The sequence below is a fragment of the Narcine bancroftii genome, chromosome 5 (genome assembly GCF_036971445.1).
Source record: "Narcine bancroftii isolate sNarBan1 chromosome 5, sNarBan1.hap1, whole genome shotgun sequence".
In the NCBI taxonomy this organism is placed as follows: domain Eukaryota; kingdom Metazoa; phylum Chordata; class Chondrichthyes; order Torpediniformes; family Narcinidae; genus Narcine; species Narcine bancroftii.
In genome coordinates this window covers 242,131,564-242,144,899 of record NC_091473.1, presented here as the reverse complement: position 1 = coordinate 242,144,899, position 13,336 = coordinate 242,131,564, and positions in this window count along the sequence as shown.

Genomic DNA, 13,336 nt, shown 5'->3' with positions numbered 1-13,336 from the left:
ACTATCTTCAAAGAGGTCTCATGGTGTATTGTATAGAAAGGCAAAGGAAATTTGAGAGTAATTTCAAAGAGCCAACACAGGCAAGTATCATCTTCTTCTGAGCGTTATCGTTCGTAGAGTGCAGAATTAAATATTATAGGACCAACTCTTCTTGAGTCTCTTATTGTTGGAAGTGCAGTACAAATTAGGAGCGAGCTCTTCAAGGAATGTTGAATACACTGACAGTGGCAGTACAGTAAAAGAGAATGGAAAGACCAAAGATCAGTACTGCTGGCCTGGTGTTAAGTGACATTACTGAGAAGGCATAGGATTGGGCTGTTGGAGATGTTATCAACTGGAACAGATGGAACCCAGGCTTCGTCCACCTCTCAGGCAAAGATGCCCGCCTTCTTCTGCACGATGACAACAATGGCAAGGATAGAAGTTCAGGTTAATTATCCCTCAACCATCATTGTTGAAGGAAAAGACCTAATTATTACTCTAGTAGTTTGTTGTGTAAAAATTGGCTTTTGCATTTTCCACATTAACAGTGAGTAAATTTTTAGAATATTTTCTTGGCTGCATGGCACTTTTCAACATAAGTACACTACATTATAAACCGACATTGGCCACTTTGGCCTCTAAATGCCACAAGGCCAATTACAATTCATCACCATGAGAAAAAGATGCTTTTCATCATCCATTGACTTCAAATACTTCTCAGCTGCACAAATCAAAGCATATTTCATCCACAGCAAACACTAAATTCATTTTTATTACCACTAGACCCTAAACACATTCTATCAACATTAATACAGAAAACATTACAGATCAGCAAGAGTCTAGGCAGAAGGCAGATCAGTGGAGCAAACTGGATTTCTCCAACATCATGTAAAAATGGAGTTGACAGCCCAAAAGACTTGTTTCCAAACTAAAACCATTGTGTGATTTTTGGGGATCTGTGATCATGCCGGATGCCAAGTACACTTCACTGCCGCTCAACAATCAGACTCCCAGTCACAATTGGACAGCAGATACGTTTTATCCATGATCTGCAAGCAACACCATCCAAGCTCATTTCATCAAACCTTAACACCCAAACCAATGTATCACCAACTGACTTCATTGGCATTAACAACAAGTATTTCCATCATAACTAGATCGCAAGAGCATTATATCACAATTAAACACCTATCCCATTTCGTCACCTACAGTAGACATTTCTTCACCTCCAATTAACATCAAGTGCATTTCATCGCAATTAGGCAATAAGCATGTTTCATTCACAATCATTCTTTTTATTTACAACACAGAGAAGGAGCTGATTCCAGCCATTTAAACTCATGCCACCAATTACACCCAATTAACCTACAACTCCATATGTTTTGGATGGTAGGAGGAAACTGGAGGTCCAGCGGAACACTCATGCAGAAAATGGAGAGCATGCAAACTCCTTACAGTCACACTAACTGCTGCGCCAACCGTGCTGCTCAACACATTTCACCACACATTTTATCATTCATTTCATCAATAGGTGACACCAATACATTACATGATAATTTGACGACTATTAATAATTGAGACCAAACATATATCATCAACCCTGCATTCCATGCACATTCCATCAGCACGAGACTATCAATAATAAACTAAAATCATTATTTGCTGCTGAACTATGTAAAGAAGACAAAGGACTACCACGAACTGGTCGGCTTACATTCCATTAGGGTAGGGAATCAAATTCCCAAATGGATTGCATCCTGGATGGAACGATTTTGTGAAATGGTGATTCTGGTCTCAATGCTATGCCCACAATAATTTCACTAATAATGGCACATTTCTTTAACTCCCACCACCAAATGGATTATCTTAGCAATTGGCAAAAATCTAATCTCATCACTGTTAAACACAAAACTCACTGTCACAATCACATTAAGTTCGAGTTCAAGTTTAAATATACAGCCAGACGGATTACAAATACAGTTTAGTGCATTTGACACCAAACTTATTTCATTGATATGGAATGCATTTAATCAGTTCAAGACACTAAAATCTAAGAAATTGAATTCTGCCTTAAATTTTTGCAACACTGTAAGATAAATGTAGAAAATAGATGAAAAATGAGGTATGGTTATCCCATAAGTTCCAAATGAAATTAATCAAATATTCAGAAGGTACTAAAATCACCTAAAATAGAGCTATTTTGGAATGGTCATTTAACACAGCTTTCCTTCATCCTCTTCATGCTTGAATTTTAGTTGTCATTTTCCCATTTGATCCACTTGCTGCATTTGTACTGTGTGGAATTAGAAAGGAAAGAGAAGTTGTATTGTGTTCACAAATGAGCTTTCCTCATTATACATGTATTCCTTTAAATAAACACAGCCTGCAGTTCCTCTGTCTGGGCCGGCCAGTTTCAAGTTACTAACACAACACTGTACAGAACTAAGCCAACAGCAGCCAATGAGAGGAAACACATTCCACTGTGAACCCAGGCAGACGGAAGCCAGTCTTATGAACTTTAATTCTTCAACATTCCGTACTGTCTGCCTCACTGGCGTTAATCATTCAAAATATTACACTTTAATTTTTATACAAACAAAGTTCTAATCAACCAAGGCTCAGGCAATTTAACCCTGTGTGGACAGAGCTACTGAATGCAATATTCAATAATTGAAAACACAGGGCCGCTTCCCACTCATGGCCAACCAGCTGTTATGTGGAGAAGCGCCAGCTAGCTGCGGTGTGCATGTCCACTCTCTCTAGACATCCACACCTGTACACCTCAACTCAGACCCAGCACTCAGTCCAAGATGTTAAGTGAGGGGATAGAAATCATTCATCTTTATGCTACCTATGGTGGGCACATTTAGCACAGTCCATTCATTTGAATTTAATTGCCAACTTTCATCAAGTCAAGGTGTGTGAAAGTAGATTTTTAAAATTTCTTTATTTTAATTGATGTGGTAACTGAGTCATTCACCATGGAAACAGGACATCAGGCAAGCATCAACAATCAAGATTTTGTTAACCCCATTTTATTCTCCCCAGGTTTCCCTCAATACCCTCCCAGGTTCTTCACTTCTCCAGTCACCCACGTGACGGGGTGGGGGTAGGCGGGCGGGGTGGGGGGGGGGGAGAAGACAATTCACAGCAGCCAATTAACTCACTGACTTACTTATTTTAGGATGTGAGAGGAAACCAGATCACCTGAAAGGAACCCCCACAGTTGATCTGAGAGTGTGCAAAGTCCACACAGACAGCAGATTAGAATTTAAAGAGCAGTGAGCCAGCAACTCTGAACTCCTGTAACAGCACTGATTTTCCTCAGCTTGCAAACAAATGAAAAATACACTCACTCATTTCATTCAGCACACCTTGAGGTCGATTTTCTTTTATTATTCGCTGGACACAACATTGCATTCTTCAACTCCCCAAACACCAGCCACCCAAACTCCTCTGACCTACTCATTGGTTCACTGCCACATGGGTAATCCTGACACTCTCACTCTCTTCCTCCTGCATCTGAGATTCATCACCCATATACTAAGTCTTAACACACCCACGCATGCGCACTATTACCCCCACGGGTCTCATCGCTTACCTACTCAGCAGTGGCTGGCACTCCTCCTGACGAAGATAAGTACGTGATTGCAACACTCTAAATGCTAATATTAATCATTTTAATGAATTTACTTAAATTGGATGCAAGTTTACTATTATTTAATTTTCTTAATGGTAATTTTAATTCTTATTATTTAAAATTTTTTCAGTTGTTTGTACATGTCATCAGAGACATGGTGAAAAGGCCTTCTCACAGCACTGATTGTCGGAGGCCTTCAGCATGGTCCGTGGGCAGGCCCTTCAAATCTTCCACTTGTGGCAAGGTCACTCCATCTCACACAAGAGCAGTGGCAGGGAGAGCAATTGGATGTCGTAAACCGCAAGACACAAAAACTAGTTCTAGCACAGTCTGGCTCATTAATATAAAATATGATGTTTCCCTAGTGGTCGGTCATCCCAATCAAGTAAATAGTGTCACTGCATGTGTTACATGCTTGTGAAGGTATAGTGTGTTTATAAATTGTCATCTGATTGCACAAGTACAACCCAACAAAACAGTGTCTCTGGTCCTCAATGTAAAGCTCATAGACACACAACGAGACATAACACAGACATAATACATATGCAGGACAAGTATTCATATATACCAATAAACAAATATTGTTTTGTGAATATGAGAGTCTCGGATGGTTAGCATGAGCAGTTCTTTTGGTCATTCAGCATTCTCACTGTCCGTGGGAAGAAGCTAATCCTCAGCCTGGTGGTGCTGGCTCTGATCCTCCTGTATCTCTTTCCTGACAGGAGCAGCTGAAAGATGCTGTGCGTGGGGTGGAAGGGGTCCTCAATGATTTTGCACATCCTCTTCAGACAATGAGCATGTCAGTGATTATCCCTGCTGGGTTCAATGGTGAGTCTAGCAGCAGTGAGAATTCAAATGCATCGGCATTTGATCTCCAATTCGACTCTTACTTCCATCTTTGAGTGAAACAAGGAGCTGTACATAGCCAACAAGCCAAGGGTTCCCTAAGGAATTGTCAGCTGTCAGTCAGTCAGTTTAGCCCAATTACTCAGAGTGATTTCGCCTGAACCAGGACCTGTGTTTTGCCATTAATATTATACACTTGAAGAAACCTGAGGATAGAGTTGAAGAAAACAACCAAAGCTTTTGGATAATACTTCAACTGAACAACAATCATTTACACAAGCTTGTATCTTTTTATGTGGTTCACTGTCAGATTCTCAGAGAAGCCCATCATCAGTTTTTTGAAAATTAACATCAAAAGATCTGAAATATTGTCTTCAAAAATTATAAGAATCTGCACTCAGAAAAATAAATTGTACTTTCATTGTTAGTTATCTAACCTCCATATTTTATTAGTCTTAATAAATAGAACATTTCCAAATTTTAACTGTTGGAAAGAGCAGCTCCAAAATGAACAACCCAAATTGAAATTAAGCTGAAGTTTCATTTTATCATCTATGAATTGATTCACAACTCTTTGCGCTGAAATAATAATCCAGTGCTTCCATTTAACTATTTGCAAAGTTAGAAAATACAGATGGAATACATTCTAACTCAGTCCATTCAGACATAACGGGAATAGTTGCAACCCTCCCCAACAATAAATCCTCGTTGGACTCCATTAAATCGTTTGATAGTTGTAGAGAAATAAGAGACGAGAGATGCTGGAATTTGGAACAAAATGCCAACTGCTTAAGGAATTCAGTGGTTCAGTGTCTATGAAGGCAAAGGTTCCTCCAGCTGCCCGCTCTTTGATAGTTTGAGTACCTGCTCATTTTATTTACCGTCGCATGTATACAGCCAAGTTCCTAACCAAGTCAATGATTTGCCTTCAATTCATTCAGTTCATTAACTTAAGCTAAAAGCCTGATCATGAGGGACTATATTGCATACCTCTGGAAATACAAAACAATTATATGGATATACCATATCATGGCCTCTACTCCAATTATATAGAATCATACAACATGAAAAAAGGCCCTTCAGCCCAACCTTTGAATGCAAACCAAGGTGCCTACCTGTGCATGCCCCATTTGCTTAATTCCTATTTGACCTTTCATCCCTCTGATCCTTTCCCATCCATGTTCCTGTCTTTAATGTCTTCTAAATGCTGTAACTTTGCTGTCCTCTACCATTTCTATTCCACCTACCCATCACCCACTGCATGGGTAAAATTGTCCTTGTCCTCTTTAAATCTTTTCTTCTCATCTTCTATGCCCTCTCGCTTATGATGGTACTGGCCTGCAAAATAGGCTATAGCTATCCACCTTATCTATGCTTGTCGTGATTTTATATACCTCTATAACATCCATCCCTTTATTACAGGGGAATCAGTTCTAGCCTATCCAGTCTCTCCTTATAACACCAGCCCTAAATAGCGATCCTGGTAACATCGTTATGAGTCTTTTCGGCACTATCTCTAACTTAATTACATTCTTCCTATAATACAGTGACCATGTGATACTCCAATGTCCTGAACACCTGTAACATTCCAGAAAATAATAGACATCTCATTAATAAGATTAAGCTAAATGTTTTTTTCTCTATAACACTACACTGAGCACTTTTGTTTCATTTTGCACAATCTGTGGTACTTCAGTATGGGTGACTTGTCTGGAAACCACACAAAACAAAGGGTTTCACTCTATCTCAGTGAACATTATAACACTTCAATTCAAATCATTTCAGTACCTGACATCCCAACTCTTCAAATGTTCCAATTCAGCCAGATTCATTATCTTCATCTTCCCTAGATCTGTAACGTCCCTCTCATATCAATTGAAAATACAGCCACTCCATCAATTACAAACATTAAGTTTGTGCTGATGTGTAATAATAGTGGGATTGTATTATAAAGTCGTACTGTAACAATATAATTGTAGTTAATATTGTAACAGATATTACAACTGTGATTGTAGTCAAACTAAAAGTTGGATCACTGTAAAATTTTTGACAGTCTTTGACCTGAAGCATCATCTCTCTTTTCTCTCCACAGTTGCTGCCTTACTGACATTTTCTATTTAGATTTCAGATTGCCAGCATCTGCAGTGTTTTTTTAAAATTTAAAACATGGTAAGATTTTTGTTACCTATGCGGAATTAAATGGATTTCATAGCATAGAATCAGGTTATTGGCCCATCTAATCCATACTAGTAGTTATGTTCCTCACCTACTATTTCAATGACCTCTTTCCCACAAGTGTATTCTATCACAGTAATACCCCTGCTATCTGGAAACTATGGGGATTGGTGGTTGCCAGATAAGTGTATTTTCTGGTTAATTGAGACGTACTCTTAAAATGCCTAACCAATACACCACAATCAGTGAGGATTGATAAGAACATCTCCATCACACTCTCCATCAGTACCCAGAGCACCACAGGGCTGTGTTGTTAGCCCCCCCCCCCCCCCTGCTTTGCTCAGTTTATACCTAGAATGTGTGGCTCAGTATGACCATTACACCATCTACCACAATTGTATAAAGAAAAGTGATGAGTCAGCATGCAAGAGGGAGATTGAAAACTTGAGTGGGTGGTGCTCCAACAGCATCTCTGCACTCAATGTCACCAAAACGAAGGAAGGGAAAGCCAGTGGTATATGATCCAGTGATCTTTGGAAGATCAGAGGTGGAGACAGTGAACATATTTAAGTTCTTTGGAGTCACTATCTCGGAGGATCTTTTCTGGACCTAACAAACCAATGGTATCATGAAGAAAGCACACCAGCACCTCTACTTCCTTAGGAATTTGCGGAAGTTTGGTATGACACCAGAAACCCTAGCAAATTTCTACAGAGGTGTAGTGGAAAGCGTGCTGACTGGCTGCATCACGATCTAGACACCAATACCCCTAAGCCCTCAAAAAGTAGTGGACACAACCCAGGACAAAACTCTCCCCACCATCGAGTACATTAACAGGGAACGCTGCCATTGGAGACCAGCAGCAATCATCAAGAATCCACACCAGCCAGCACATGCTCTGTTCTCGCTGCTGCTGTTAGGAAAGAGGTATATGTGCCGCAAGACCTACTCCACCAGGTTCAGGAACCTGGTTGCTACCCCTCCACCATCAGACTCCTCAACAACAAACTCAATCAGGGACTCATTTAAGGACTCTTACTTGTGCACTTCATTGATATTTTTATTCTCTCTGAATTACACAGTCAGTTTGTTTACATTTGTTATCTTCTTACGGTTCCTTATTTGTTTACATGTATATGCTGCGTACAGTTTTTTTGTACTACAACCCACAGAAAAAAAGAATCATGTATGTCATGATGTCATGAATGTACTCTGACAATAAATCTGAATTAAAAATAAACAGTTTAAAAAACAAAAATACAAAGACTGAATAAATTTTATTTGCATAAATACATAAACCTTAAAGCATTTTACTTTATTTTCAGTCACATTCTTTAAAAACATTTACTCTTCACTACATCTGCAGGTTTCTCCTCCTCCATGGAGTCGCCCAAAAGATAAACAATAACATAGATAATTAACCCCCTCCCTCAAGTTTATAGCTAAAGCTTCTAACTAGGGCAACTTACTAAGCAGGGAAAAAGAGGCACTTTCAGAGAGTCACCCCAACAGTGAGCGGCATCAACCAGCTCTTCCTCCTGGGCGACATAATTTCATTCAAGCACAACTTTATTCAAACAGCTACTACGAACATAGCACGACCAAGGTGCTCCGCTGGCTGAATATTTGCTCCCCATCTTCCCCAAAGGTTTATGTGATTTACTGTGACAATTTTAAAATTATGCATTTTTACCTATAATTTTAATCTTATTTATTTTAATTTTTTAAATTTATTTTCTTTGATCTATTTTGCCAGTTGCTTGAATTCTTCGTAACAGGGGTTTCACTTACCTTCTCCCTCCAGTATGCATCTAACTTTGCCTGAACATTCTCTTTTCAACCTCTCTTTATGACCGTGCGTTCTACATTCTCACCATTCCCTGTATAAGAAAACACCTCTAAAGCCATTTAAAAAAATGTTATCTATTAGTGAACACATTTGCAAAATCTGGAAATCAAATCCAGACCAAGTGTGAGGTGAGCAGCTAGATTCAGCATGAAGGCAATATTGCTGGGTTAGTACTATAGAGTGTTTTATTGGACTGACAGCTCTGTGTGACAGGAGTAGTAACCGTCTGAGAATGCTTTGACTTTCAGCTACGCTACTCCACTTCGTACCTCTGCAATTCTAAAACCTAAATTCACAGTAGGCCCAATTTAAGTAGATGAGATTAAGCTGATTGGAAACTCTAAGAGTGACAATGACTGTTTACATTGGAAAATCTCCCTTTCCAGCCCCCTCTAAACCAGCATTTAAATGGAAACAAAAGAGGCAGACAAGGTCAGTAGGGGCAGACAGGGTGAAAGATGAAGGTTCACTTAAAGGACATATAGTTTGAGGCATATATTAAGCACTCTCAAGACTCTGTTTAGGTTTACAAATGTTTATTATTCTAAAAGGGCATCATCTAATAGGCAGAAAAATTCCAGTTTCATATCTTATATATTTTGATCCCCACAAAACACAAACATTTAGGAAGTTCTACAGTGTCAGGTGGCAGAAGAGGGCAACGTGCAGAATTAAATGTGTCCTAACTGTTTAGCAGCACGGATGTACAATCAACATTTTTTTTAACTATTAGCCTGTCCATAACCTTGGACTTGGGAATGGGGTGTGTTAGTGGGAGTATTTGTGGGTGGGGTGGGGGGGAAGAAAAGAGAGAATGGGACAGGATGGGGTGAGATAATTAGGGAAGAAAGTGACGGGGTGGGAAGGAACAGGTATCTTGTTGGGAAAGCTGGAGCTAAGCTGCGGAGGAGGAGGAAAGAAATGGTCAGGGTGAGTGTAACAGGCACCTGAGAGAACGAAGCTGATCTCCAGGTGGCGGGTGAAATGGGGGAAGGACCAGAATATTCAATTTTCGAAGAGTAGCTATGAAGTATTGAACTGCATGTTTCACAAACATTTCTACGACTGATTCTGCCTGCATTGAATTCGTCCATTGTTATTGAATGAAGATCTACCGGGACCAATGCCTGAAGAGGGCGCATAAAATCAGTGAACCGGTGCAGACTCGAAAGGCTAACATGGCCTGTTTCCGCTCCGTAAATGGTTATATGGTTATATGGTTATATGGAGGACAGTGGGTTAGGCCAGAAAGGTGCAGTGGTTCACAGCAGGTAGCTGTGATGAGTGAGGCAGTTAGTGAGCCAGGGGTCAACATGTTCAGCCTGCCTCTCTATCCCTCAGAACTATAACTAATGCATGGCGCAAGTTAGCGCAACACAGTTATAGCACCAGCAACTGGGGTTCAAATCAGGGGGCTGTCTGTAAGGAGTTTGTAGGTTCTCACTGTGTCTGTGTGGGTTTCCTCCAGGTGCTCCGGATTCCTCCCAATGTTAAAAGCGTACCGGGGGTTGTAGGTCAATTGGGGGTAACTGGTAGGCATGTGCTTTTGGGCCAAAAGGTCCTGTTGGATGTTGTCAACTCATTTGATTGGTTGCTAAACTCCTTGAGCTCTCTTCAGCATTCAGTCATATTCTAATACCAGTCACTGAGTTCCTTTCCTCTGTTCCTTTGATGTCAATTTAATGCCATGCCAAAAGCCAGAAGGCCATTTTGAATAGAGCTGCGTTGTATCTGGAGCTACTTCTATTGCCTCTGTGGTGATATGTTTCCTCCATTGTATATAGGTATTGTTGGCTACTGTATATATGGAGCTGGCTCACCCACTGATGACTCATACCCTATGACTCCTCCCCTGTGGCCCTGGGCTATAAAGGTCAAGCCACCTCTCCCTTTCCTCCATTCCTATACCTGGACCTGGGCCAGCAAGGTTCTTCTGTACATTAAAGCCTATCGTTCGCTCAACCTAGTCTTGGTGGTCACTGACAGTAATCTACACTCTGATACTTGCAAGTCAGCCACAGTTTAAATTCTAATGTAAATGTGACCCAGGGAATGGAGGAGTTAAACAAGAAAATATGCAGTCACTCTGATTGTCCTTTACACAAAACTGCTGGGGAAAATCAGCAAGTTATGCAGCATTCTTTATTTAACAAAGGTAAAGATACGTAGCCAAGATTTCAGGCCTGAGGCCTTCGTCGAGGTATGATCAAAAAGGAGGCAGGTGCCTGAATAAAATGGTGAGGGGTGGAGAGCACAGAGTCACAGGCAAGAGGTCAAAAGTGGTTATGGGTGGGAGGACGCAAGAGAAAAAAGCTGAGAAGTGATAGGGGTAGCTCTCCGAATAGAGAGTGAAGAAGACAGAGGGATAGGGCAAGAGAGGGAGACAGGCAGTGAATGACAACTCAGAGGGTCAGGAAAGACAAAATGTCTTTATAACGGAGCCAGCAACTGGACAGGAAAGTGTGGGAAAATGTTAATTTAATCAGATATTAATAACAGAGAGAGGTTCAAGTGGAAAGAAGGGACTGGGGGTAGGGGGGTGGGAAGGGATCAAAATTAGAAACTGATACACAGAGAGGGTGCGCATAAGACCATAAGACATAGGAACAGAATTAGCCTATTCAGCCTATTGAGTCTGCTTCTCGGAACAAATCACTATCAAGTGGCAAACTTGTTTCTTCATCATGACCCTGGGCATGAATGGACAGTTAGAAGAGCATTTCAAAAAGTGCCATCAGAACTCAGATGTATGACAGACCTTGGCTAAAGAGAGGATTGAAACTTATTGAGAATCTAAGATACGAGGGGAAACCACGCTTACTTGAATCAACTTTACTGAAGGAGATGTAGGGGAGTGTTGCTACTGGAGAAGCCTCACAATGATAAACAGAGCAAGAGTGATTAATAGGTTGATTATTTCAATGGACCAGAGATAAAATTTATAGATTATGATATCCTGTTTGAGCTAATTTTTTAATCTCGGGCTGGCGTTGTTTCTCGGTTGAATTGTGTGTGGTGATGCACAAGCTATGAGGCACAGGCGAGGTAGAACAGCAGGTCTTTTTCTGTTCATCATTTATACTTTATACGACGATGCACCCAGCATCTTGCATTCCAATGATGTTACACAATGAAACAGAGGTGGACTGAATCAGAGAGTAGACTTCCTTGGTTAGTCTATTTTAAAGTCCTGTGGCCGCAGGGTCTGGGCCCAGGATGGCAGCACCTTTGTCCAGCACTAGCCTTGAAATGTTGCAGACTCCAGGGAAGCAGAGGACCCACCCACCCCCCCCCCCCTCCCTTCCCATTTGAGAAGGAGAAGCAGAGGAGATGTCCCTTTGGGACGGTGACCATGGCAGCGGACCAATGAAGGGCTCTGGCTGAAGAACATACAGGCTGTTAGCAACTTGAGGCAAGGATTTCTCACAAGCTGCCTGCAACTGCAGGCTGAGAGCTGCTGGCAAATGCAGTCAAAGGATTCACATCAGTTGGAAGTTTGCATCTGGAGCTTGGGTTACCAATGGTTTGGGCTGATGTCCATGTGGTTGCGGGAGCACTGGAGGCGAATCCATGGACACTCGGTGACTCTGGAAGAACTCTTTTTTGCTTCTCTTTCTCTGACTGTAAAGGACACTGGGCAATTTCTGCTTTTGATGAATCTTTGTTTGCCTTACGGCTGACTGAAATCAATTTAGTGTAGTATTATACCTCTTTTATTACAAGACAATAAAGGAGTATTAAATCTTGATCTGGATATTGCAATGAAAGCTGAGAAACAAGAAAATTAACCATTTGAAGTTCCAGACTTTTGCATCTTTTCATCAAAGTGAGCATTCCTACACACCCAAGTTGTGGAAAATCACAAAGGTTTGGGATTTAATGGATCAATCCCACACTGCTCCTTTGTAATGTCCTTCCCACTTTTTGAATCTGACTGAGATTGTCAACCTTGCACTAATAAACACAAGTGGCAGAATTGGGCTGGAATGCACCCTAACCACTGTCCTGTGGTTCCTGCTAAGTATTGGTAGCGGATTAAGAGAGCCATGAACTTGGACTCTGGGAATCATTGATGAACTGATTGAACATCAACCTACCTCTTACCAGACCAACAGGAAAGGGAAACAGGAATTCAATCTGACGCTGACTTGCAGAGTTCCCTCCAGATGGTAAGTATATCAATTTGGTGGTGCTTTGGTCAACCAGCTGGGCAGAGCAGCCATATCCTGTATCTCCATTGTTGGAATCACCCAGTCCTTCTGTATACAACAGTCCATTCTGCTTTGAGAGAGCTACACATTTCAACCTATTCTCCAGCCCTTTCTTGTGAGTAGTAACCTGAGTCTCACATGGACAAGACGAAGGAGATGATCGTGGGCTTCAGGAGGGCTAGGAATGACCACCCTCCACTACGGATCAATAACTCTGTAGTGCAAAGAGTAGAGAGCATAAAGTTCCTTGGAATTCACTTAACTAGTGACCTATCATGGACACACAACATCTCCTCACTTGGTCAGGAAGGTGCAAAAGCGACTGCACTTCCTGAGAAGAAGACTGCAGCTGGCAAGTCTACTGACAACCTTCTATAGGAGCTCTATTGAGAGTGTCCCACCAGGCTGCATCACAGTGTGGGACAGTTGCTGTAGAGAAATGGATCGAAGGTCAATCCACAGGATCGTAAGAGCGGCAGAGAGGATTGCTAGAATCTCTCTCTTCCCCCATTAATGTGGTCCATCAGGATCGTTACCCAAAGAGAGCATGCAAAATCAATGAGGCCTTTTTCCACCCTGCACACAGCATCTTTCAGCTGTTTCATCAGGTTGTACTTATGCAATCAGATGACA